At 33.8% G+C, this 25,573-nt stretch overlaps 1 long non-coding RNA gene across 1 annotated transcript; it reads right to left on the reverse strand.

Moving 5' to 3' along the window:
* Positions 1-3,591: 3,591 nt before the first annotated feature.
* Positions 3,592-23,112, reverse strand: LOC126780542 (uncharacterized). The gene is made up of 4 exons (XR_007670517.1): positions 23,095-23,112; positions 21,195-21,343; positions 17,219-20,844; positions 3,592-5,411 (listed from the first exon to the last, which is right to left on the reverse strand). It is a non-coding gene; the product is annotated as an uncharacterized LOC126780542 (long non-coding RNA).
* Between the last annotated feature and the right edge of the window lie 2,461 nt (positions 23,113-25,573).

A 25,573-nucleotide genomic window follows, 5' to 3' on the forward strand; every position in this document is an offset into this window, starting at 1 on the left:
GTAGCTATTTTTGGTATTTTGTATTTGCATCGTCACGATATTTCTTAGAGCTATGAAGTTATTTCTTATCAAGTCATTGCTGGGATTTTCCTTATAAGCAGAACACAGCATATTTCTTTTAGTAAGCATTCCAATAGGCATGATGACTAATATTGAAATAACCTTCTATAATGTAGGTACACGTTAGTTATTACTGAAAATAATTTTATTTCAGTAATAAACTAACCTTCTTAAGGTCGTCGGTCCACCTGGCTGGAGGGCGCCCTACGCTGCGCTTGCCGATTCGCGGTCTCAACTCTAGGACTCGTCTGCTCCAACGGCCATCGGTCCTACGACATACGTGACCAGCCCACTGCCACTTCAGCCTGCTAATTTTGCAAGCTATGTCAGTGACTCCGGTTCTTTTCCGGATAATCGACGACCTTAAGCACCTTCTTAAGGGCACCAACTGGATGCGGAAGGCGGAGAACAGGGAGCTTTAGCGTACCGTGGGAGAGGCCTATGTTCAGCAGTGGACAACGATTGGCTGTTGATTGATTGATTGATTGAATAAACTAACTGTTTACGCAAATAATTGCATTTTCATTTACCTTTTTTGAATTTCGCTCGAAAACACCCGCAGGTGCCATGGCGCCTGCACGTGACTTCACGCCTCAATAAACGACAGTAAACGTTGTATTATGTCTATACTCAACGAAGAAAAGCAGAAAATATTGCGTATTTCCTAAGGTTAAAAATGAATTCCAAAGTTTACAAGTGGTGTGCGGTCCCTCTGTGTAAAAATACATTCGAATGCCAACCAGGTCGAAGAACAATGTACAAAAGCAGAACGACCATATATAAGTAAGCAACGAAATGATGACGATGATGGTTCTTGAAGAATGTGAAAAGCAATTAAAAGAAAGTATGGTTACAGAACATTTTGAAGAAATTGCAAATTGAGGCAGAGATTAATAAGGATTTATTATAAATTTATGATATATTTAGTTTAAAGAAGTATTCGTAAATTCACAAATTCAGTGACTAGTGGAGCTAAATGAAATATTGTCTTAAAAATTCTTACTGGTAAAAATATTAGGGCTCTTCATTTGCGAGTAATACTATATAGCTAACAGAAAAAAACCTATGATAACACTAAAGATAAATAAAAATGTACTTACAAGGAAGTTTTCACATTTCGAAATTCAGATCATTTCTGGAAGAATACTCACAGCAGCTGATGAGAAGGAAAAGAGCTATAGTGTTCGGTGACTTTAATAGCGATCTACTTAACCCAAACCGATCAATCCATAATTACACAAAAATGTTGTTAGAGATTGGACACCAAATCCTTAACAAAATTGATGCAAAATTTAGTACCCGCGATACACCCTCTAAAAAGTCGATTCTTGATCACGTATCATCCAATCTGAAAAACCATAAATTTCATCTAATACATAGTCACCAAAGTTGGACCACAACCAAATATATCTCGAAGTTGGAAAATACTTACCGGAATAAGAAAAGAAAATAAAGTAGCATACCTGAATTACACAGGGCTTTATCATACAGTAGAAAGCGAAATTACGAATATCTCTGAAAGTGACTATATTAGCTTAGAACACACAATAATAAAAGCATTAAATAAAAACAGAATATCAAAATTTAAAATTCAAAATACGATAAAATCCGACTGAATCAACAAAAACATAATAGGCATGATGACAGTATTAATGAATTAAAAAATAAATGATTTTAGACAAGAGACTATTTTAAAAGGATTCTAAAAAAATATCCCATTTTTAGATACACATTGAGATTAATAAGATTTTTAATAAAATAAAAGTATATAATTCTGCAATCGGCCATTTTATTTAAAACACCAATCAGAGCGAATAACGTCACGCCTCTGTATCTATAACCGTTAAACTCTTGAACAGTTGTTATGTTTACGCGTTTCAAAATTATTTTGCATGATTTATTTAGTTGAGTCGTTGATTATTCGCGTTTTTCTGAAGAAAATAAAACATCCAAGATCTATCAATGATGGAACAAGGTTTTGTTAAGGCAAATTCCTCTAATATGCCCAGGATTTGTTGATGTAAGTTTCTTGTATCAAATAAAGACTTTTTTTTTTATAGAATAGGAAGGCGGACGAGCATATGGGCCACCTGATGGTAAGTGGTCACCAAACGCCCTTAGACATTGGCATTGTAAGAAATGTCAACCATCGCTTATACAGCCAATGCGCCACCAACCTTGGGAATTAAGATGTTATGTCCCTTGTGCCTGTAATTACACTGGCTCACTCACCCTTCAAACTGGAACGCAACAATACCAAGTACTGCTGTTTTGCGGTAGAATATATGATGAGTGGGTGGTACTTACCCAGACGAGCTTGCACAAAGCTCTGCCACCTTCATTCAATCGTTAAATAACGTATTACGTTTCTTGAAATAACGCTCAAATTCGAGTTTTAATATAAGAGTTTTATAATGAGTTTTAAAGACTTTATAATATTATCCAAACTTTTTGCATAAATAGTTATTTTTATCATTATAAGTACGCGTATATACTTTTTCAAAATATAAATTAAAATCTTTACAAAATATTTTTCAAGTACAAAACTCTTTCTTATAATATTGCGTAACACACACGCGTACGCGTACCACGGAATGAAATGAGGATCCACTTAATTCCTTTTTTAAGTATTTTGTCTACGCGACAATTACACAATCACCATTTATTATTAAAGGTTTAATTTAAATTTTATTTGTATTCATTTGTTTTCATATGAGTGTTATTTTCCTTTTTTTTTAAATGAACATAAAGTTAACAGATAAGCCGTGTCCCAAGATCCTTCGGGTTTAACTTAGCAACATTTCAGGAACCTATTGTTTTTCTCAAATGCTATACTGTGGGTACATTACATTTTTTTTATTTGTGACGTCATTTACCTGTATATTGTGATAATAATGGTTAATTTAATGAAACCAAGTAACATGAAATGCTTAAAACATTCTACACAAGGCATTATAAGTTTTCTGTACTGTTTGTTTTTTTTTTGTACCGAGACAGCTAACTGCAGTGTATTCATTTTATCTGTTTTATATATGTGTATATAAGTGGGCAACACCCATTAGGGATAAATTGAGACGAGAATATCTAGGTACACTAGATAGGGGTAGTAGCTGTATTGATTTATTTAAAAACGGGAAAAGAGTCACTCGCGAAAGGATAAGGCTTGAGTTTTTGTAAGGATCATTCTATCTTAACAATTATATACACAAGTAAAGTAATATAGTACATGTTTAAGGTGATAAATTTTATATTTGTATTATATTACTTTTAAATTCTTTTTTTGGCTTTTAAATACACCATGTATTAAAATTTATAAATATACAGGTAGTAAGAGCGTTATCGTCCAATGTCATACGAAATACACACATACTAATTAAAATAAAAAATAACTTAATGAGATTATTACAAAAATTTTGGTAAAACAAAATAATAATTCTTTGAAATAATTTTAATTAGTATTGCAATTATTTTTCTTACCGACATAATAAAAATATAAGAAATAAAACAACTGTTAAATCCTCTATGATTTTATTCCATAAGCATTATCAGTTATAAAGTTAAAATGCAAAATGTTTACTCTTATTTAAAAATGCACGTGAAACTACAAGTTTTAGTTTGAAATTCAGTTTTTTAGTTGTTTTAGATGTAGTCAAAATCGCATTGTGAGTAAAGCCTTTATACCTATTTACTAAGTCGATTATAGACACTAAGATATTAAATTGAGAAAAATCCTTATACTAAATACATACTTCGGGATTATAAAATATAATGAAATGTAGAAAACAAATTAAATGAATTGACAAGAAAAACAATTTTGTTTTCATAGGTAATTTAAGAAAAACCAACTTAAGTTATCTGTTCCTTAACAAGCATAGATATAAAGTAAGATAAACATGTCCAAACGTTGTTTAAACGAATAAAACGGTCGAAACATTGCAGGTGAGTTTCAGTGTAGTGTCGGAGAGCTCTAGAGACACACATCATAGAACATAGATGGTTATATAAGTTAATTAATCTTAAGTCTCCACGCTGTGTTGTGTCGGCGGGGAAATAAATCCGACCGATAAACCTGAGAGAGCAATTGTGTAATATGACACTTTTGTCACTATTATTTAGACATACTTTTCCAAATATTATGTGTGTATAATTTTGCCTTCGTATTTCCCCTCATCGTTCGAAAGATCCAACGTATTAAGAACTTACGGTATACAATCAGAAAGAGCTCGCATCGGCTCGAATGGGTACTTAGGTGACATGTAGATGTATACGGTTCAGGTCGATATTTATATGAATTGCATGAGCTCACAACGATGAAATCTTGTATAGGTCTACATGCCACCTGCTATACGGTCTGTCGCAACACATTAACGCTTGCAAGTCCGTCGGGACCTGATTGATCAAGAGATAACATAATGCAACTGACGCGCACGGCAAAGGGCTTAAGCCCTAAAAATTCTTTCTTCTAACATCCAGCGACATCATCTCCTTTCGCTGACACAACCCTAGCGTGGGCTGCTCGACCATTATATTATGAGATTACATATTCATATCTATTATAATATTTCAAAAAAGATATCTATAGAATTCCTAATCGTTCTGATACTTTGCTCACATTTCCCAATCCTTATTATGTATGCGAATAAGAATATAACGTTCCTATATTACTGTCGGTATAGACATAAGTGCTTAACATCAGTGATAGCGGAACGTGTTATTAATATTCTTACAGTATTTGTGTGACTTAATTTAAGTAAATAACACATCATATACATTTCAATCAAATAACATAATTCGTAACAATGTAGCCAATGAATTACATTTCTTATGAATTTAATACAAAAAATGAAACTATTAAATTTAGTTTTAAGAAAGGATCAATTGTCAGTGTCGAAAAATATTCTGTCGGATCGAACTTAAAAATATTTATTAAAGTCATCTGAATGTAATCAAAATTAATTTTAAAGGAAATGAAGTCTAATGTCAAGACTCCATCGTTTGCTCTGCTCATTAGCACCTATACGTAATTTCACTCCAAAAATCGTTCCTTAAAGCAGGTGCCTACTCATAAAAAGTTCATCATTTCAAAACACCAGAAAAATCCATCTTGACATCTCACCGTTAAAATAAAATGATCAAAATAAACGCGTCATATAAAACAATTAACAACATCGGTTCTAATTTCTCAACGAGTGACGTTCTCGGAGTTTTCGGTTTTCGTGTGAGTTGCAAATATCAATCGTAATGCATGCCGCACTTAGCTAAAACTACAAGCATTAAGCTTCATCATTAGTCTTTTTGTTTCATTCTAAATATCTATTCAAACTGTGACATTAAACTATACTAAGGAAAAACTATCTGAAGTGATTTAAAATTGTCTGTTCTTCCAGTTAGATGACACCGACGAACCGATAGTATTAAATCAGACTCATATTAAATAACTTCAAACGACTTGATAAAACATTCAATTTGTGATCGCACGTAAGAACTTATCATGAAATTATTTTTGTCAAATGTATTAATATTCAATATGTGAACAAAATGTCGCTAAGATAACCCAAAGTGAATTATATGTTAATATTGAAATTGACCATCATGTGCTCCATTACTCAAAGGTACGCCGCAGTTAAGCCTAGAGGCTAAATATAGAGCCGAATTATAACTGACAGTTGGGCAAGTCTCCGGGCTCTCTGGATGGTGAATCGCGAAACGATGATAATATTTTCCTTCACTATTATAATATTAAGGCACGAATGCTAAACCGCGCAACGTAATGAACTCTAAGTACTCCGGAGAACCTACGAAACTGTCAACGGATCAGCTGCGAGATGTTAAATATAGATTTGATCTACACATTGAGTAAAAAGCATCAAACATCGAGAATACCATTAAACTGTAATACTACTGCTATCCGATTAGTACTGAGAGATTTAAATGTCCTCGATTACACGGTGTAAGAGTTTTTACTTGAGTATATTCGACCTCGTGACATCGAGAATATCAGAAGCTCTCGTCCGGCCCTAGGTGGTACATTAACTTTAATTTTCGATTATGATGGTGAAAACGAAAAGTACAATGAAGTCAAGATAAAGTCAGTCGGCTATCGACTAGTGCAGAGGAACTCGCATAGCATATCATAATATTCGCCTTATCACTTACTAGTAACGGTGTGCATTGTCTGTGTACAAACGGCGATACAGATGTTAAATAAATAATAAATCCAACATAGGCGGTATATTTCATAAATAAATGCATCGTGTATCGTTTCTATTTGTTCACATACATACACAAAGCACTATCTAAAATCATATTTCCTTTTAAGGCACAAAATGTTTGATCATCGCTAATTTACTTCGTAACCACAGCGTCGGCACTGCTTGAAAAAGAAATAAAAATATATCTCGTTCATTTAAATATTTTTTTAATTTAAATAAAAGCGGTGAGGTAAGAAGAATTCGAAAATAATCATAAGAATTTCGAAAAAAAACCAGGGTCGTGTATAGATCTAAAACTACGAAAAAAACTATGAATTTGTATAATATTGCTTGTTTATAGAATACTACGTTGACTCTTAAAACTACTCAACGATTCATACGACTCTAGTCGTGTATCACTCTGGATGTTGTTGGTAAGTGGAGTGACAATCGTTACAAAAATAATGTTTATTTATAAAGCGCATCCAGATTCGAAGATCACCTCCAATGAAAAGGAGTATTGACCAGGGTGGTGGTGGAGGAGATCCCGAAACCTAATCGTGAGCAAAATGAGGTAGTTTCTAGGTTGCTGTCATAATATATTATGAATGGTAAAAGTAATCCGAACGAAATACACATAAAGTTTATTGCTTTTATTGAGGTTTATGAGTTTCGCTTTGTTCATACGATCCGCACTGAGGGCATGTAATTCATACAATGGTCCGACACAGCCACCCGCGCTTCGACCTACAAACATTATTGGCAGCATCGAGTTATTGTATCAATCCCTCTCTATATCCGTCCTACCACTTCTCATTGTATTCGTATGTATAAAAAAACACGATTTGCTCATGATTGTTTTGCTTTCGCGGCTGCCATGAATCATGAACAAACATCTCAAAAATACGACCTTATATATTGGTAAATATTTGTGTATAAATGTAAATATGGCGAATAATTATAATAGTCCGTCCAATCATATAACCTATTACTAACAACTGCTTATATGCTTTAGAAATAGCTAATAACGCTATACCCCTCGCTCGTACTTGAAAATACATACTAAGATCTCTCATACCGATGAATACTAACATTAACGGTCTCGGGTTTCGCGAATGAGCTACTTCTTTGCATCAAATGTCAGTCGTAATTGTTGCTATGCGAGTTTTCCTTGACGTAAAATATAATAAATTGTAAATAAGACAAACATTTGTTTTTAATTGTAAAGTCCAAGTACCACGTAATTTAGTCTAATTCGATTGGTCAAAATAAATCTCATAGTCTTGTCCATTGTCTAAATAGGTAAATATAACGTCACAGCAAATGTGTCAATTAAACAGGTTTTCGAACATTCAGACTCTTAATAAAAGGACTTAACGCAATCATGTAAAAATAAAATAGTCGATCCGACAGTCATTTTCAACTACATCTAACTTGTACCATCTTAACCGTCCAATATGCCATCATATTATCTAATCTCATCCAGAGTATATATTCCGTTCTCTTAAAACACGTTTCTCAAATCTTTCCCTTAGACATTTCGTCTGAAATATGGCGAGAAGTATTAACACGTATCGAAAGAATCGGAGGAAGTATGTCACTCTGTTTATTGTAATTAATTTTGTGGTAAATGTCTGTTTTTGCAACTCTATTTGTAAGATTTGAATGCGATGTGAAGTAATTCTCAACCGGTTCTTTCGACTGTGAAAACGTAAGCATCTATTTTACATTTTCTATACTAATAGATTAATACAAAACCTTCACCTGTGTGCGTGCCGCTGTTAACCGGTCTCTTTATATCAAGATAAATGCCTTCGAAATACACACAGGTATTACTTAATATAAATATATAATATTTCTGCTATTACCGTAAATGCGCATCTATGACCATCGAAGTTTCATATGTTTAGTATGGTTGCAGTTTAAATGTTCCATTGAAATATGTTGTAATCGTGTCGCAATCGCCATGGCATGAATTATTTCACTCAATTTTAAAATACAATCAATTAATATGTTAATTAGGTAGAAGACAGTTCCAAAATTATTTGACAAGGAAATTAATTAATATTTAGATATATTCGTCTACTATTAAAATTATTACTCATCGCTTCGTGAGAAGAGAAAAACAAAAATATAAAACGTACAGACGTTAAGTCTTGGCGCGGCTTAGTGATATATTATCTTCTGTCTCCCGACTATGTCTACCTTTCATTTAAAAAATAATCACTCTGTTACCGTTCGCATGACCCGTGCCTTGTACATCCTTACTTACCTCTATTTACTACCAGTCGAATTACTAGTAATAAAGCCCCCACGTTTTCAAATTGGGGATTCTTCAAATTCGACATCTAGACTGCGTCTATGATGTCCGCGTAGAGATGTTAGAACATTCAACTTTTTCCCAATAAGGCAAAACTCTTCGTGATCGAGAACTATACAGCGAGCCCAAACAGAAGATACCGCTTCCGAGTGCTACGAGAAACACATGACGAAATATACGTAACGTGTATTTGATTTTTATAAATGCGCACTTACGTATCTCAGATATATTGAGACTATATAACTAAGTAGACTATCCAATAAAAACCGAATTGGGCACGTGACGTGTATTAGGAGCCATTTTCGCTAAAGTCGCCGTGATCAAGTGAAGCTGGTACGTACGCCATTGTCATGGAACCCACGATGCGGGGCTTATCTGTAGGTTGGAGCCTCGTGAATGAATCGTGATGGGTCAGGGGAGGTTCAGCCAAATTCCGGAGCAGTGACGGATTTCATTTCGTGGCCGCACCAGTCGTTGTTGAATCGAGTCAGTGACGCTCGGAGGATAATTGTTCGCGCAGTGCGCCTTGCCTACAATGTTCTTTTTTGTTAAAATTTGACAATAATTAAAAATATGTGACCAGAGCTATAAAATAGTTTCTAACGAGAAATTAAGACGTGCGTTAATCGAATATTCCTACTGTCTATACTCTAAAATTTTTTGACACCATTATTTGTAAACAACTAGGAAAAGAAAACGATAACTGCGATTTCAAACCCAGACAAGCGCCATTGAATTTCATGAAAATTTAGCTTAATTTATGTTCATAATTCATCTGGAGCTTGGCGATTAAGGAAGCATATCTTCAAAAGAAGAGAAAGCATTCGCCCAGCAGTATTATATTTGCAGGCTGCTTTTGTTTTACAAAGTGGGCTTAGCTAATAAAATATATTATTTACGTTAAAATGTCAATAATGTAATCTATGTCACTGACATCATGAACAGCCCATTACATATTTTATGTAATTTAAAATATATATATTTACGTTTGATGCCTTATTATCTACTTGGATAATCTGAATTGTATAATCACCTTTGCCGAAGATGTCCGGTGCAGGGTGCACTACCTCTTCTGTAGTCGTCATCGCGATGAACACCGTAGCAGTTGGTCGTAGAGCTCGCTACCTTGTTAACGAAGGCGGCTTCTAAAACGATATTCAAATTGAATACATTCACGTTAAAATATAATATATATAGTATGCCAAATATCAAGTAAAAATAAATAAAAAGTTAACCCAGTTGAGAAAGAAATGTAAAATATAAGAATACTTAGAAGTCAGTCAACTCAACATAAAATGCTATTACACGTTCGCAAGTTAATATTATATAATTAAATACATAGAAACTTACTTAGATGCATCTCAACTACGCAATCGATAGAGCTACAATATCCGGGCCGTTAAGTTGCGCGCGCATGAGAGCGCGCAACAAATGGAAGAAGGTTAAAGGGGTCAACATTATTTTTCCGTCTTTATATAAAAATAATTATGTATAGGTTTTGTGGTCAAATCGACAGACGATTTGATGAATATAATTAAGACCTAAAACCTATAACAAGTAAACTATACTATAAAAAAGCACTTCATTATGTTATTTTATGTCTTTATATAAGACTCATGTATAGGATTGGTGGTCAAACCTGCAGTATAAATGTACTAAAGGCACTTCAGTGTGAAATAAGTGGTCATATTAAACTTTATGATTCGGAACTAATTTAAAAATAAAACTGTGGTTTCTTAATATTCTGCACAATCATTGGATCGATAATCAGGATTAGATTAACACATTTCAATTTTGAAAATCGTTATAAGTTCAAGTAACGCTTCCAACACAAACCGGAAATAAATATTACAATCGCTGAGCGCAATAGCAAATTAAGAAAAATTAATACATAGATGCAAGTCTAAATGCAACTTTACTACAAAATCTATAGAGCTAAATTATCCAGGCTGATAAGTTGCGCGCGCATGCGATGCAACAAATGGGTGGCTCTTTATAGAAAGAATTACATATAGACATGTTTTATAGTAAGATCTTCAGACAACTAATATGCTCAACGAGCGCTGCTATAATTACACGTTATTGTTAAAATAGTGATCATATTGAACTTTATGGTTCGAGACTAATTTCAATAAAAGTCGTTATTCCTGATTAACTTGCACAATCCTTGAACCGACGATAAGAATGTTGGCACTTAAGTATCACATTTTCTTTTTGAACACTGCGTTAAGTTGTTGAACAATTACGAAAACACAGAATATTATAAAACCAAACACGTCTTACCTCAGAGCTATCACTGACTCGACTAAGTTAAGATTGCTATTACAGAGCGCATCCGCGAGTTGAGATAAATCAATACATCGACGCATACCCCGATGCCCTCTTTTTGAGGAGGACAATATTATTCACTAGCTGAAAACGCAGCTTCACCGGCGTGAAATTAAGTTTTTGATGAAAAACTTAAAATGCAATTGTGTCATTTCAACGCTTTGGTATATTAATTTCTTTTTAATATTGTTAAATTTAAAATATTAAGGTATTGGAATTATAAAGTAGTTGTGTTAACAATATTTAACATAAAAAATTAATATGATATTTATTTTGATGAGGAAAAACTACAGGTCCCATTATTTTATTCTTCCTTTTAACTATAAAAATATTCCAATGGTTAAAGTGAGACCTACAAATCGCTTATGCAAAGGGTTTTAGTATCTGTTATATATGTTAGCCATCGCTACGTAACAGCCTAGACTGATAGTTACGTCTCCGACTACGTTGACATATAAAGCTATTACTACAAAAATATGCAACATACCATATAGCATGGTCGCATGGTTAATATGAAAGTCGCATATAGAATTTGTAGTTTCTGAGTAAAGCATGAATAAATAAACAAAACTAATAATATAAGTACAATAGTAGGTACAACGACGAATATTTAACAATTGGAGTCATCTTAACAATATATATTTATTTACACCTATCCTCATAATTTAAATTCTCAATGAAACTTAACACTACAAATGAACGCAAACGAGACCTCGGTAGAAACTAAGTATGTATACGACAACAAAAATTAAACAACTAGCGCTTGGCCCACTGCTTTGCCGATAATCGAAAATCCTGTTAAATGTTAAATGAAAATCCTGTTAAATTATTTGGAACATAACAAAATTTTATCTGCCTCACAGTTTGGTTTTAGGTCTGGGAAAATTACTGAAGACGCAGTCATCAATTTAACGAATTATGTTACTTCTCAGGTAGATAGAAAGCAAAGGTGTTTAGGTATATTCCTTGACCTAGCCAAGGCGTTTGATACCGTCTCTATTCCCATTCTTGTGAACAAGTTGGAATGCCTCGGTATTCGTGGCAAACCGCTGCTGATATTTAAGGACTTTTTGGTTAATCCTTCACAACAAGTTAGAATTGGTGATCACGTCAGTTCTCAGGCACCTGTGATTTGTGGCGTCCCTCAGGGCAGTATTCTTGGCACAACTCTCTTTTTGATCTATATTAACGACCTATGTGAACGAACTCTAAGAAATGGTAAAATTTTTAACTACGCGGATGATACTGCGCTTGTATTCCACGGAGAGACTTGGGACAAAGTATGGTATTATGCTCAATTAGGACTCCGCAAAGTCAATCAATGGCTAAGTGTAAACCTGTTGACATTGAACCTCTCCAAAACCTCATTTATTCAGTTTTCTGTGGCCAAAACAAAACCAGAGAACAGAGTCTTAAGGTTCACACATGTAACTACCCCAGTGATTCTCTTGCTTCCTGTTCATGCTTTGAGATAGCTAAATCTACGACCGTCAAATATCTAGGAGTTATTTTGGACGAAAAACTTAGCTGGCGCTCTCATATAGATATCACAACTGCGCGCACCAGAAAACTTATTTGGGTTTTCAAGAAGTTGAGGCACGTTGCTGATTTAGATCTTCTGCGCACAATATATTATGCACTAGATCAGTCAGTCATTGGATATTGTATAAAAGCTTGGGGTGGTGCTTGTAAAACCTTTATATTAGACTTGGAAAGAGCGCATAGATCTATCTTAAAAGTCATGACCTCTAGCCCATACAGATTTTCTACAACTAAGTTGTATGAAAAATGTCAACTCCTAACGGTTAGGCAACTATACGTCTATCAATTAGTTGTCCAACAACATAGAATCACCCCCTATCATGCCGACGAATACAGTAAGCAACGTGTCATTAAAAACGTATGTCCACCTGTTATATGTCGATCAGCTTCAGCCAAACGACAACATGATTTTAAAGCAGTTTATTTGTATAACAAAATAAATGAAATAAAAAATATACATCCCTATGTAATCGTGAAGCTAAAGTAATTATTAAAAATTGGCTACTAGGACTAGATTATGAACAAACTGAACTGTTGTTGCTATAATATTTTGTGAAACAAATTACACATATACATACATACACACACACAAACACACACACACATACACACATGAAAACACACACATACCTACACACTCCACTCTAATATACAGTATGAAATAATTATTAGTCACTTATTTTTATTTACATAGAACGATTTGACACTAAAAAATATGAGAGGTCTTTGAGCCTAGCTCAGAAATCAGGGACTTCATTATGCTTTGTAACTTTGTATGTGAATAAAGATTATTTATTTATTTATTGTTATTTAATGGTATAAAAAGGCCAAAATATGTTAACTATTCCATTTTATTATTAAACCGTGATCAAACGTGAAGAAATAACTAGTATTCACAATACACACCTCTTGTATTTATGATATCGGTGCCTTAAACTAAGGAATATGTAACCTTAAAAGTAAAAAGTAATAATCTATTAATTTTAAAGAAAAATATTACTTAAGAAGCTAGCTAGACTAATAGAATAAAATATTTTATAAAACCTCGTTGATAATAGCAACGTAAAGCCACGTAATATTAATATACAGTATATAATAAACAGTAAACAATCAGACACGACGACAGAATAACGACAATGCAAATTTGAACGAAACGCGAATGCTAACATGTATGGCAGAAGGTCACTCTACTCCGGAAAATCTGGACACTACTATTCAGAAATTGACAAAATTATAATATAAAATTTAATGATGAAGAATTCAGGCATACTTTACTTTTGTATATCATTAACTATTCTCGCAGCGCAAAAAGTGGAGCTTTCAAGGTGCACGACTTTTTGACATGAATTTAAATATATTTATATATTTATACATAAAATATAGCATGTGTCCTAATAACCTGGATAATGTACTTATCCAATGGTGCCTTTTCTTCGAACAGGTGTCACTGTTTACTTTCTGCTTATATACAAACTCACAAATATCACGGTCTTTTTTAATATGCATAATATGTATATAATTACTGGTGGTAGGGCTTTGTGCAAGCTCGTCTGGGTAGGTACCACCCACTCATCAGATATTCTACCGCAAAACAGCAATACTTGATATTGTTGTGTTCCGGTTTGAAGGGTGAGTGAGCCAGTGTAATTACAGGCACAAGGGACATAAAATCTTAGTTCCCAAGGTTGGTGGCGCATTGGCTATAAGCGATGGTTGACATTTCTTACAATGCCAATGTCTAAGGGCGTTTGGTGACCACTTACCATCAGGTGGCCCACATGCTCGTCCACCTTCCTATTCTATAAAAAAAATAATAATAAAATTAAATAAACAAAAAAGAAACTTAAGCTCAACTTAACGACTTATATAGAGAAAAGAAAATAATAAAAAATATTGCTATAAATAATAAGGAGAGTTTTATTCTAGAGAACTAACAAAACCATTAAATTCATATGCCATATAATTTATATAAATAATAAAATAAAATAATTAAATAAGAAAGTTGCTTATACTATATTATAAGCGGTGATATCTTCTAAAATATTAATTCGCGTTATATAGTGTACGAGTCAATTTTAATCAATATCACGTGAGGAAGCCTATGTCCAGCAGTGGATTAATGTGGGAATATGATGATGATCTAAATATCTTGAACCAAAATTTATTTTGTACATGTATTCCGATCTACGATGCTGTAGCTCAGATGCCCCCGACATTTGCCGTAACAGCCTGTGAATGTCCCACTGCTGGGCTAAAGGCCTCCTCTCCTCTTTTTGAGGAGAAGGTTTGGAGCTTATTCCACCACGCTGCTCCAATGCGGGTTGGTAGAATTCACATGTGGCAGAATTTCAGAGAAATTAGACACATGCAGGTTTCCTCACGATGTTTTCCTTCACCGTAAAGCACGAGATGAATTATAATCAAAAATTAAGCACATGAAAATTCAGTGGTGCTTGCCCGGGTTTGAACCCACGATCATCGGTTAAGATTCACGCGTTCTTACCACAGGGCCATCTCGGCTTATTACGACATTTACGTCGTTGTTAATGTTATAAATGACCAAGTGCACAAATATATTTTTTTATTCCAAAATTTCAGATTAATCAAAATATTTAAGTCACTGAAAACTTTATTTATCTATAATTAATATTATGAAGCTAAAGAGTTTGTCTGGTTGTACGTGCTAAGCGCAGGAACTGCTGGTTCAAATAAAAAAAAAATGTGTGTTGGTTAGCCCATTTATCAAGGAAAGCTGTTGTATAACATCACGTTACGACCAATAGGAGCAGAGAATCAATAAAAAATGTTGCAAAAACAGAGAAAATGTTCCTTTCGAGAGCTCCCGTTGCGTGCGCTGCTTAAACGGTTAAAACTATACAATTATCATGTATGACAGAATTGTTCCTCTTAAAAAAGTTAAAACGAAAGTCCGTGCTAACATGTCTATCTATTTAAGTTGACTTGTGTATACCATATTAGGAAAATGTTGTTAGTGCTATATATTATAAATTAAAATTATAAATTCCTAAAAATGATTTAATATAGCGATTGTTTCTTACTAAGGTTATATAAATATTAGAAATAAAACAACCGGTAAATTCTCTAATACTTTATTAAATAAGCATTATCAGTAACAAAGTTAAATTGCATTTAATCATACTTAAAAATTCACTAAGTCAAAAAAAATCCTTATAATATAAAGAAATTCTACAATATAAAAAAAGTAAAATATTCAATATGTACTTAACAATTGACTTACAGTTGTTAAGTTCTAAGATCCAAGAATACAAGTGTAGAAGTAAGTTGGACATGTCCAAACGTCGTGAATGAATAAAACGGTCGAAACATTTGATGTTGAAGTCTCGCATAGGGCGTTAGTAGGTGAACTGTAGGTTCCAGAGAGAAGAATAAAGTACACAACATCGAACATCGATAGTTATATTGAGACATATATGCGTATAAGTTAATTAATCCTAAATCTCCACGCTGTGTTGTGTCGGGGAAATATATCCGATCGAAAAATCAGAGAGACCAATTGTGTAATATGCCACTTTCGTTAACAATCTTTTTTTCCAGATATTATTTCTGATATTCTGTTATGGATGTATATAATTTTGCCTTCGTATTTCCCCTTATCGTTCGAAAGATCCGACGTATTATAAACTTACGGTATACAATCAGAAAGAGCTCGCATCGGCTCGAAAGGGTACTTAGGTGACATGTAGATGTATACGGTTCAGGTCGATATTTAATATAAACTGCATGAGCTCACAACGGTCTGTCGCAACACATTAACGCTTGCAAGTCCGTCGGGACCTGGTTGATTAAGAGATAACAAATTGCAGCTGACACGTACCACAAAGGGCTTAAGCCCTATAAATTCTTTCTTCTAACATCCAGCGACACCAACTCCTTTCGCTGACACAACACTAGCGTGGGCTGCTCGACCATTATATTATGAGATTACATATTTATATCTATTATAATATTTCAAAAAAGATATCTATACAATTCCTTATCGTTCTGATACTTTGCTCACATTTTCCAATCCTTATTATGTATACGAATAAAAATATAACGTATATTACTGTCGGTAAAGACATAAGTGCTTAACATCAGTAATAGCGGAACGTGTTATTGATATTCTTACAGTATTTGTGTGAACTAACTTAAATAAATAACACGTGATATACATTTTAATCAAATAACATAATTCGTAACAATGAATTACATTTCTTATAAAATTAATACAAAAAAATAAACTATTAAATTGAGTCTTAATGTCATTCATCATCATCAATTGTCAAAGTTGAAAAATATTCTGTCGGATCAAACTTCAAAATGGTTATTAAACTGATCTGAATATAATCAAAATTTATTATAAAGCAAATGAACTCTAATGTCGCGACTCAATCGTTTGCACTGCTCTAATGAGTGCTAATGCACCTACACGTAATTTCACTCCAAAAATCGTTGCTCAAAATAGGTGCCTTCTTATAAAAAGTTAATCGTTCGAAAACATCAGCAAAAACCATCTTGACATCTCACCGTTGAAATAAAATGATCAAAGTAAACGCGTCATATTAAACAATTAACATCGGATTAATTTCGCAACGATTGGCGTGTTAGGTTTTCGTGTAAGTTGCAAATATCATTCGTGCATTCAATGCATGCCGCACTTAGCTGAAACTAAACGTATTAAGCTTCATCAATAGTCTTTTTGTTTCATTCTTAATATTTATTCAAACTGTAACATTAAACTATGCTAAGGGAAAACTATCTGAAGTGATTTAAAATTGTCTGTTCTTCCAGTTAGATGACACCGACGAACCGATTGTATTAAATCAGACTCATATTAAAGAACCTCAAACGACTTGATAAAACAATCAACTTATGATCGCACGTAAGAACTTATCATGAATTTATTTTTGTCAATTGAATTAATATGTCATTTATATATGTGAACAAAACGTCGCTCAGATATCTCAAAGTGAATTATATATTAATATTTAAATTGACCATCATGTGCTCCGTTACTCAAAGGTTCGCCGCAGTTAAGCCTACAGGCTAAATATAAGGCCAAATTATAACTGACAGTTGGGTAAGTCTCCGGGCTCTCTGGATGGTGAATCGCGAATCGATGATAATATTTTCCTTCACTATTATAATATAATACGAATCCTAAACCGCGCAACGTAATTAACTCTAAGTACTCCGGAGAACCTACGAAACTGTCAACGGATCAGCTGCGAGATGTTAAATATAGATTTGATCTACACATTGAGTAAAAAGCATCAAACATCGAGAATACCATTAAAGTGTAATACTACTGCTATCCGATTAGTACTGAGAGATTTAAATGTCCTCGATTACACGGTGTAAGAGTTGTTACTTGAGTAGATTCGACCTCGTGACATCGAGAATATCAGAAGCTCTCGTCCGGCCCTAGGTGGTACATTAACTTTAATTTTCGATTATGATTGTGAAAACGAAAAGTGTCATAAAGTCAAGTCCGCGGTATGAATCACGTCCGGAGTCAGTCGGCTACCGACTATTGCAGAGGAACTCGCATAGCATACCATAATATTCGCCTTATCACTTACTAGTAACGGTGTGCATTGTCTGTGTACAAACGACGATACAGATGTTAAATAAATAATAAATCCAACAAAGGCGGTATATTTGATAAATAAATACATCGTGTATCGTTTCTAAACGCAGTTTGTACACATACATAAACAAAGCACTATCTAAAATCATATTTCCTTTTTAAGGCACGTAATCTTTGATCATCGCTAATTTACTGCGTAAACACGGCGCCGGTACTACTTGAAAATGAAATAAAAATATATCTCGTTAATTTATTTAAATAAAAGCGGTGAGGTAAGAAGAAATCGAAAATAATCATAATGTCGAAATAAAACGCGCCCGCGTCGTGTTTAGATCTAAAACTACGAAAAAAACTATGAATTTGTATAATATTGCTTGTTTATAGAATACTACGTTGACTCTTAAAACTACTCAACGATTCATACGACTCTAGTCGTGTATCACTCCGGATGTTGTCGTAAGTGGAGTGAGAATCGTTATAAAAATAATGTTTATTTATAAAGCGCATCCAGGTTCTAAGATCACCTCCAAATAGCCGTGAAAAGGAGTATTGACCAGGGTGGTGGTGGAGGAGATCCTGAAACCTAATAGTGAGCACAATGAGGTAGTTTCTAGGTTGCTGTCATAATATATTATGAATGGTAAAAGTAATCCGAACGAAATACACATAAAGTTTATTGCTTTTATTGAGGTTTATGAGTTTCGCTTTGTTCATACGATCCGCACTGAGGGCATGTAATTCATACAATGGTCCGACACAGCCGTCCACGCTTCGACCTACAAACATTATTGGCAGCATCGAGTCATTGTATCAATCCCTCTCCGTATCCGTCCTACCACTTCTCATTGTATTCGTATGTATAAAAAAACACGATTTGCTCATGACTGTTTTGCTTTCGCGGCTGCCATGAATCATGAACAAACATCTCAAAAATACGACACATATATTGGTAAATATTTGTGTATAAATGTAAATATGGCGAATAATTATAATAGTCCGTCCAATCATGTCACCTACGACTAACAACTGCTTATATGCTTTAGAAGTAGCTAATAACGCGATACCCCCCTCTCGTACTTGAAAATACATACTAAGATCTCCCATACCGATGAATACCAACATTAACGGTCTCGGGTTTCGCGAATGACCTACTTCTTTGCATTAAATGTCTGTCGTAATTGTTGCTATGCGAGTTTTCCTTGACGTAAAATATAATAAATTGTAAATAAGACAAACATGTGTTTTTAATTGTAAAGTCCAAGTACCACGTAATTTAGTCTAATTCGATTGGTCAAAATAAATTGCATAACGTCACAGCAAAGGTGTCAATGAAACAGTTTTTCGAACATTTAGACTCTTAATAAAAGGACTTAACGCAATCATGTAAAAATAAAATAGTCGATCCAACAGTCATTTTCAACTACAGCTAACTTGCACCATCTTAAGCATCCAATATGCCATCACATTATCTAATCTCATCCAGAGTATATATTCCGTTCTCTTAAAACACGTTTCCCAAATCTTTCCCTTAGACATTTCGTCTGAAATATGGCGTGAGGCATTAACACCTATCGAAAGAATCGGAGGAAGTATGTCACTCTCTTTATAATATTTTATTTTGTGGTAAGCGTCCTTCTATTGCAACTATACAGGTAACAATAAAGGTATAAAGGTCAGATGTATATGCGATGTACAGTATCTCTCAACCGGTTCTTTCGACTGTGAAAACGTAAGCATCTATATCCTATATTAATAGATTAATACAAAATCTTCACCTGTGTGCGTGCTGCTGTTAACCGTTGTCGTAATATTAAGATAAATGCCTTCGAAATACACACAGGGAGATGTATATACCATAAACATGTAAAATTACTATTATTTCCATAAATGCGCATCTATGTCGGTCGAAGTTACATATGTTTAGTGTGGGTGCAACTTACAATTTGAATGCTCTATTGAAATATGTTGCAAACGCTTAATCGCCATGGCATGAATTATTTCACTATACAATCTATTAAGTTTTAGTTTAGGTAAAAGACAGTTCCCAAATTATTTGACAAGAAAATTAATTAATATTTAGATAATTTAGTCCAGTACTAGTAACTAGTACTCATCGCTTTGTGAGAATAGAACAACATAAATATAAAACGTGCAGACGTTAAGTCTTGGCGCGGCTTAGTGATATATTATCTTCTGTCTCCCTACTATGTCTACTTTTCATTTAAAAAATAACCAATCTGTTACCGTTCGCATAACTCGTGCCTTGTACACCGTCACTTACCTTTTTTACCACCGTCGAGGGATCGCTAATAAGCCTATCGATAGATGTTACAGCATTCAACTTTTTCCCAATAAGGCAAAACTCTTCGTGATCGAGAACTATACAGCGAGCCCAAACAGAAGATACCGCGCCTTAGTGCCCCGAGAAACACAAGGCGAAACGTACGTAACGTATATTTGGTATTTATAAATGCGCACTTACGTATATCAGATCTATTGAGATTATATAACTACGTAGAATATCCAATATAAACCGAATTGCGCACTTGACGTGTATTAGAAGCCATCTTCGCTAAAGTCGCCGTGGTCAAGTAAAGCTGTTACGTACGCCGTTGTCATGGGCCCCACGATGCGGGGCTTGTCTGTAGTTCGGAGCCTCGTGAAGCCAATGGGTCAGGGGAGGTTCAGCCAAATTCCGAAGCGCTGACGAATATCATTCCGTGCCCGCAACAGCCGTACTTGAGTCGAGTCAGTGACGCTCGGAGAATAAATATTCGCGCAGTGCGCCGTGCCTACAATGTTTTTTTTTTTCGTTAAAATTAGACAATATTTAAAAATATGTGTACAGAGCTATAAATAGTTTCTAATCATGTATGGCGCGTGTATTTTTACAGCGCTTTCATGCACACAAATCAAATTTCTAGTTGAAAAATCTTCGTTCCGCGCACTCCATGTATCTTTTGTTTTTTATCTGCGGCTGTATAAATAATAAGGCTTTACTTATAAACGGCTGTTTATTTAAACTCATGGTTTTGACTGGTTGACGCTCGCTCACCAACGTTTATAAGTGAGGCCGCTATTTTTTTACGATAAAAATGTCTTAATGTCTACTTAACTTAGATAATCTAAATTGTATAATCACCTTCAGGGAAGATGTCCACACCATCTTCTTCTATAGTCGCCATCGCGACTCGGCTCAGATCCACTGAGCCGCTTCAAGCTTCTGGTTAGATTATACCGTAGCAGTTGTTCGTATAGATCGCGACCTCGTTAACGAAGGCGGCTTCGAATCTAAAACAATATTGAAATTGAAATCCAATGATCATTTAGTCAGACAATTCTATTTTTTTTATCGTGTAGGTAAGTGGACGAGCATATGAACCACCTTATGGTAATGGTCACCAACGCCCATAGACATTGGCATTGTAAAAATTGTTAACCATCGCCTACATCGCCAATGCGCCACAAACTTTGGGAACTAATATGTTATGTCCCTTGTGCCTGTAATTACACTGGCTCACTCACCCTTCAAACCGGAACACAACAATACCAAGTACTGCTGTTTTGCGGTAGAATATATGATGAGTGGATGGTACCTACCCAGACGAGCTTGCACAAAGCCCTGCCACCAGTAATTCAACATAAAATATAATTACAGGTTTTCGCGAGTTAAGAGAAATGGTTTAAGGGTTTCATTTAACTATCAGCGACTCATATTCTACTTTTTTTATATCATTAAATTATTTTTCTTTATTTGATATATTATTTGATTATTGTATTTTTCTTACAAAATTTAAATTTGTAAATTAGTTAAAGACAATACCAATTGCTGTCTAATTGCTATAACACAAATGATACGTAATATTGCATCTTGGTATTGTCATACTCACATTATTTTAAGAGAAGAGTTTAATTTGTTGTTATTTATTTTTGTGTACCGCCCTTGTATTGTATATATAATATTTAAGTATGTTTATCTTGTTTTCTCAAATATTTTAGTTGAATTATATTCTTTTTTTATAAGAAATAAGTTCTTAAGCTATTTACCGTAAATACGTAGAAGCATGTTTAGATGTAACTCAACTACGCAATCGATAGAGCTACAATATCCGGGACGTTAAGTTGCGCGCGCATGAGATGCAAAAAATCTTTCAATCGTCTTTATATAAAAATAATTATATACAACGTCTGTGGTTGTGAATTTGATGTACATCAATATATTTTAATAAATTTTATATTGTAGTTAGTCGTTCGTCTACTGTGCTAATAAATAGACGCAATACAAAACTGTTTTTTATTTTATATCTTAAATTAATACCAAAAGGACCATCTAGTCAAATCGTCAGGATAAATATAATGAAGAAATTTAAAACCTACAACAAGTAAACTATACTGCAAAAGCACTTCATTGTCAAATCATTGGTCACATTGAACTCGATGATTCGGAACTCATTTAAATACAAAACTGTGGTGTCTGAATATTCTGCACAATCATTGGACCGATCATCAGGATTTGGTCTTTCGATTAACACACTACAATTTTAAAAACCGATATAAGTTCATGTAACTCTTCCAACACACACCGGAAACCTTAAATAAAATAAACATTACAATCGCTGAGCGCAATAGCGAATTGAGAAAAATTAATACGTCGATGCAGGTCTAAATGCAACTTAACTACAAAATCTATAGAGCTAAATTATCCGGGCTTATAAGTTGCGCGCGCATGAGATGCAACAAATGGGTGGCTCCTTATAGAATGAATTACATATAGACATGGTTGCTAGTAAAATCTTCAGACAACTAATATGCACAACGAGTGCTGCTATAATTACACGTTATTGTTAAAATAGTGATTATATTGAACTTTATGGTTCGAGACTAATTTAAATAAAAGTCGTGATTCCTGATTAACTTGCACAATCCTTGGACCGATGATGAGAATGTTGGCACTCAAGTATCACATTTCCTTTTTGAACACTGGGTTAATATGTTGAACAATTACAAAAACACAGAATATTTTAAAATCAAACACGACTTACCTCAGAGCTATCACTGACTCGACTAAGTTAAGATTGCTATTACAGAGCGCATCCGCGAGTTGAGATATATCAATACATCGACGCATACCCCGATGCCCTCTTTTTGAGGAGGACAATATAATTGACTAGCTAATAACGCAGCTTTGCCCACGTGAAATTAAGTTTTTGATGAAAATCTTTTTAAATTCAATCGTGTCATTTCAACGTTTAGGTATTACCATTTCTTATTAATATTGCTATACTTTAAATTATACGTCGATATAAAATATACAAACTATTGGAAACAGTTTGATGTGAAGACAGGTTGACTACAACGAAAATTCTCAATACTACGGCACGCACTTCTGACTTCTTAATTAGGGTTTTTTTTTCTGATTTCAGCGGTGGAAAAAGATATCGCGAGGAATCCTGTATGGAAATTATTGGTTTGAATTATAGTGTTAGTATTGGCAATATTTAACATGAAGCGTTTAATATTAATATGATATAAATGTTGGTAAGGAATTATACTTTTAAACAATTAAACTACAGGTCTCATAATTTTTTCTTTTCTTTTAACTATAAAAAATATTACAGTGGTTAAAGTGAGTTATACCGTTGGCTTTTTGGAGACATTTTCGAGACCTACAAATCACTTATTCAAAGGTTTTCAGTATCTGTTTTATATGTTAGCGATCGCTACGTAACAGCCTAGTCCGACAGTTACCTCTCCTTACTACTGTCTACATCGACTCATTACGCTATTACTATTATACTAAAAATATAAAAATAAAATATAATTGTCTGTCTGTGATTACAAAATAACTGCCTTTTTTAAAGATAATATGGCTATTAGCGATTTACCAAAACCAAAACAAACATTTTTTAAATATTTGTCTGTCTTTCTGTCTGTTTCGGCTAATCTTTGAAACGGCTAAAAATTACAAAATGAAATTATTGAGTTATTATATGTAACATTTCAAGGTTTTGTTTAGTCTTTATTTCATCAAAATCGGTTAAGTCTATCAAAAATTTTAAAAACATGCGTATTTTTGTTGTAACCTATACACATATAATGCCTTTTCCTGACTGATTCATCTACTCAGAGCCTAACCACTGTGGTTGGAAACTTGAAATTTTAGAAATTGATATATTTCATAATGGAAACACCTACTAAGAAAGGATTTCTGGAAATTTTACCCTTAAAATGGTTAAATAATGGATGAACGGTTGTAAAGAAAACCGACATTTTTAAAGTTAGGTGAATGAAATTTCATAAACACGCTTCTGGTTAGAAATAAATGAATATGTACTTCATCGTTTTTGAAAAACTACCTTCTAAGAGGGTGAAATAGGGGGTGAAAGTTTGTATGGGGACTCCGTTATTAAAATTTCTGAAAAAAAATAAATGCATACGTACGTGTTATATGTTGCATGCTCGAGAGTGAGCTTTGCGAGCAACTTTTTTGCGAGTAATATTAGCTCTAAAAGGAAATACTGCAAATGTCGTTTTTTTTTAATTGTAGGCAGGTGGACGGGCAAATGAGCACTGATGCTGAGTTATCAACACCGTTCATAGCTTTTGCCGACGTAAGAAATATTAACCATTCCTTACTTCGCTAATGCGGCACCAACCGTGGGAATGAAGATGTTATTTACTTTGTACCTGTAGTTACACTGGCTCACTCATCCTTCAAACCGGAACGCAAACATACTAAGTATTGCTCTGTAGCGGTAAAAAATCTGGTGAGTGGTTGGTACCTTCCGAGACGGGCACAAAGCCCTACTGCTGTTTTTTGTCGATTTTTTAATACATAAAAATTTTTTAGTGAGTTGAATAGTTTTGATTTAGTTAGTAAAAAATATATATTGGTATGCTTGTTCGTTTACAGGATAAACTATATCCAACAGCATGGATAGATGCCGAGGTGTTTAAGCAAGAGAATCGTAGATCGTAATATTTGTATAAAATAAAATTTCCTTTAAGCCATTTAAGTCACTATAAATTATATTAAGTGAAACTATAGGGATTCACATTAAGTTCACTGATATTTTTTTTAAATTAAAAGAATAATCATAATCTAAAACTAAAAAACTACTTAATATACTTTTTTTAACCAAAATGATATTTATTCTTCTTACTTTAAAATCACAGACTTCCAAACAATAATCAATCTTTACTTATACTTAAGCGCGAGCTGCGGGCGGCAGCAAGTACACCGTAAAATTAAATAAACACAAAAGAAACCTAGGCTCAACTTAACTACTTACTTAAAGAAAAGAAATAAATAAAAAAATTGCTATAAATATATAGCAGAGTTTTATTTCAGAGAACTAAAAACAAACATAAAATTCATATGCAATAAAATGAAATCTGTTTTTTTCTTGTACGTATAAAGTATTCAATATATTTGTTGTAGATAATAAACATTGCTGGATAATTTTATAGTTACTAAAATAAAGTCACATGGAAATTTTCAAAAAAAATTCTGTGTAATTT

Source organism: Nymphalis io, chromosome Z (genome assembly GCF_905147045.1).
Source record: "Nymphalis io chromosome Z, ilAglIoxx1.1, whole genome shotgun sequence".
In the NCBI taxonomy this organism is placed as follows: Eukaryota; Metazoa; Arthropoda; class Insecta; order Lepidoptera; family Nymphalidae; genus Nymphalis; species Nymphalis io.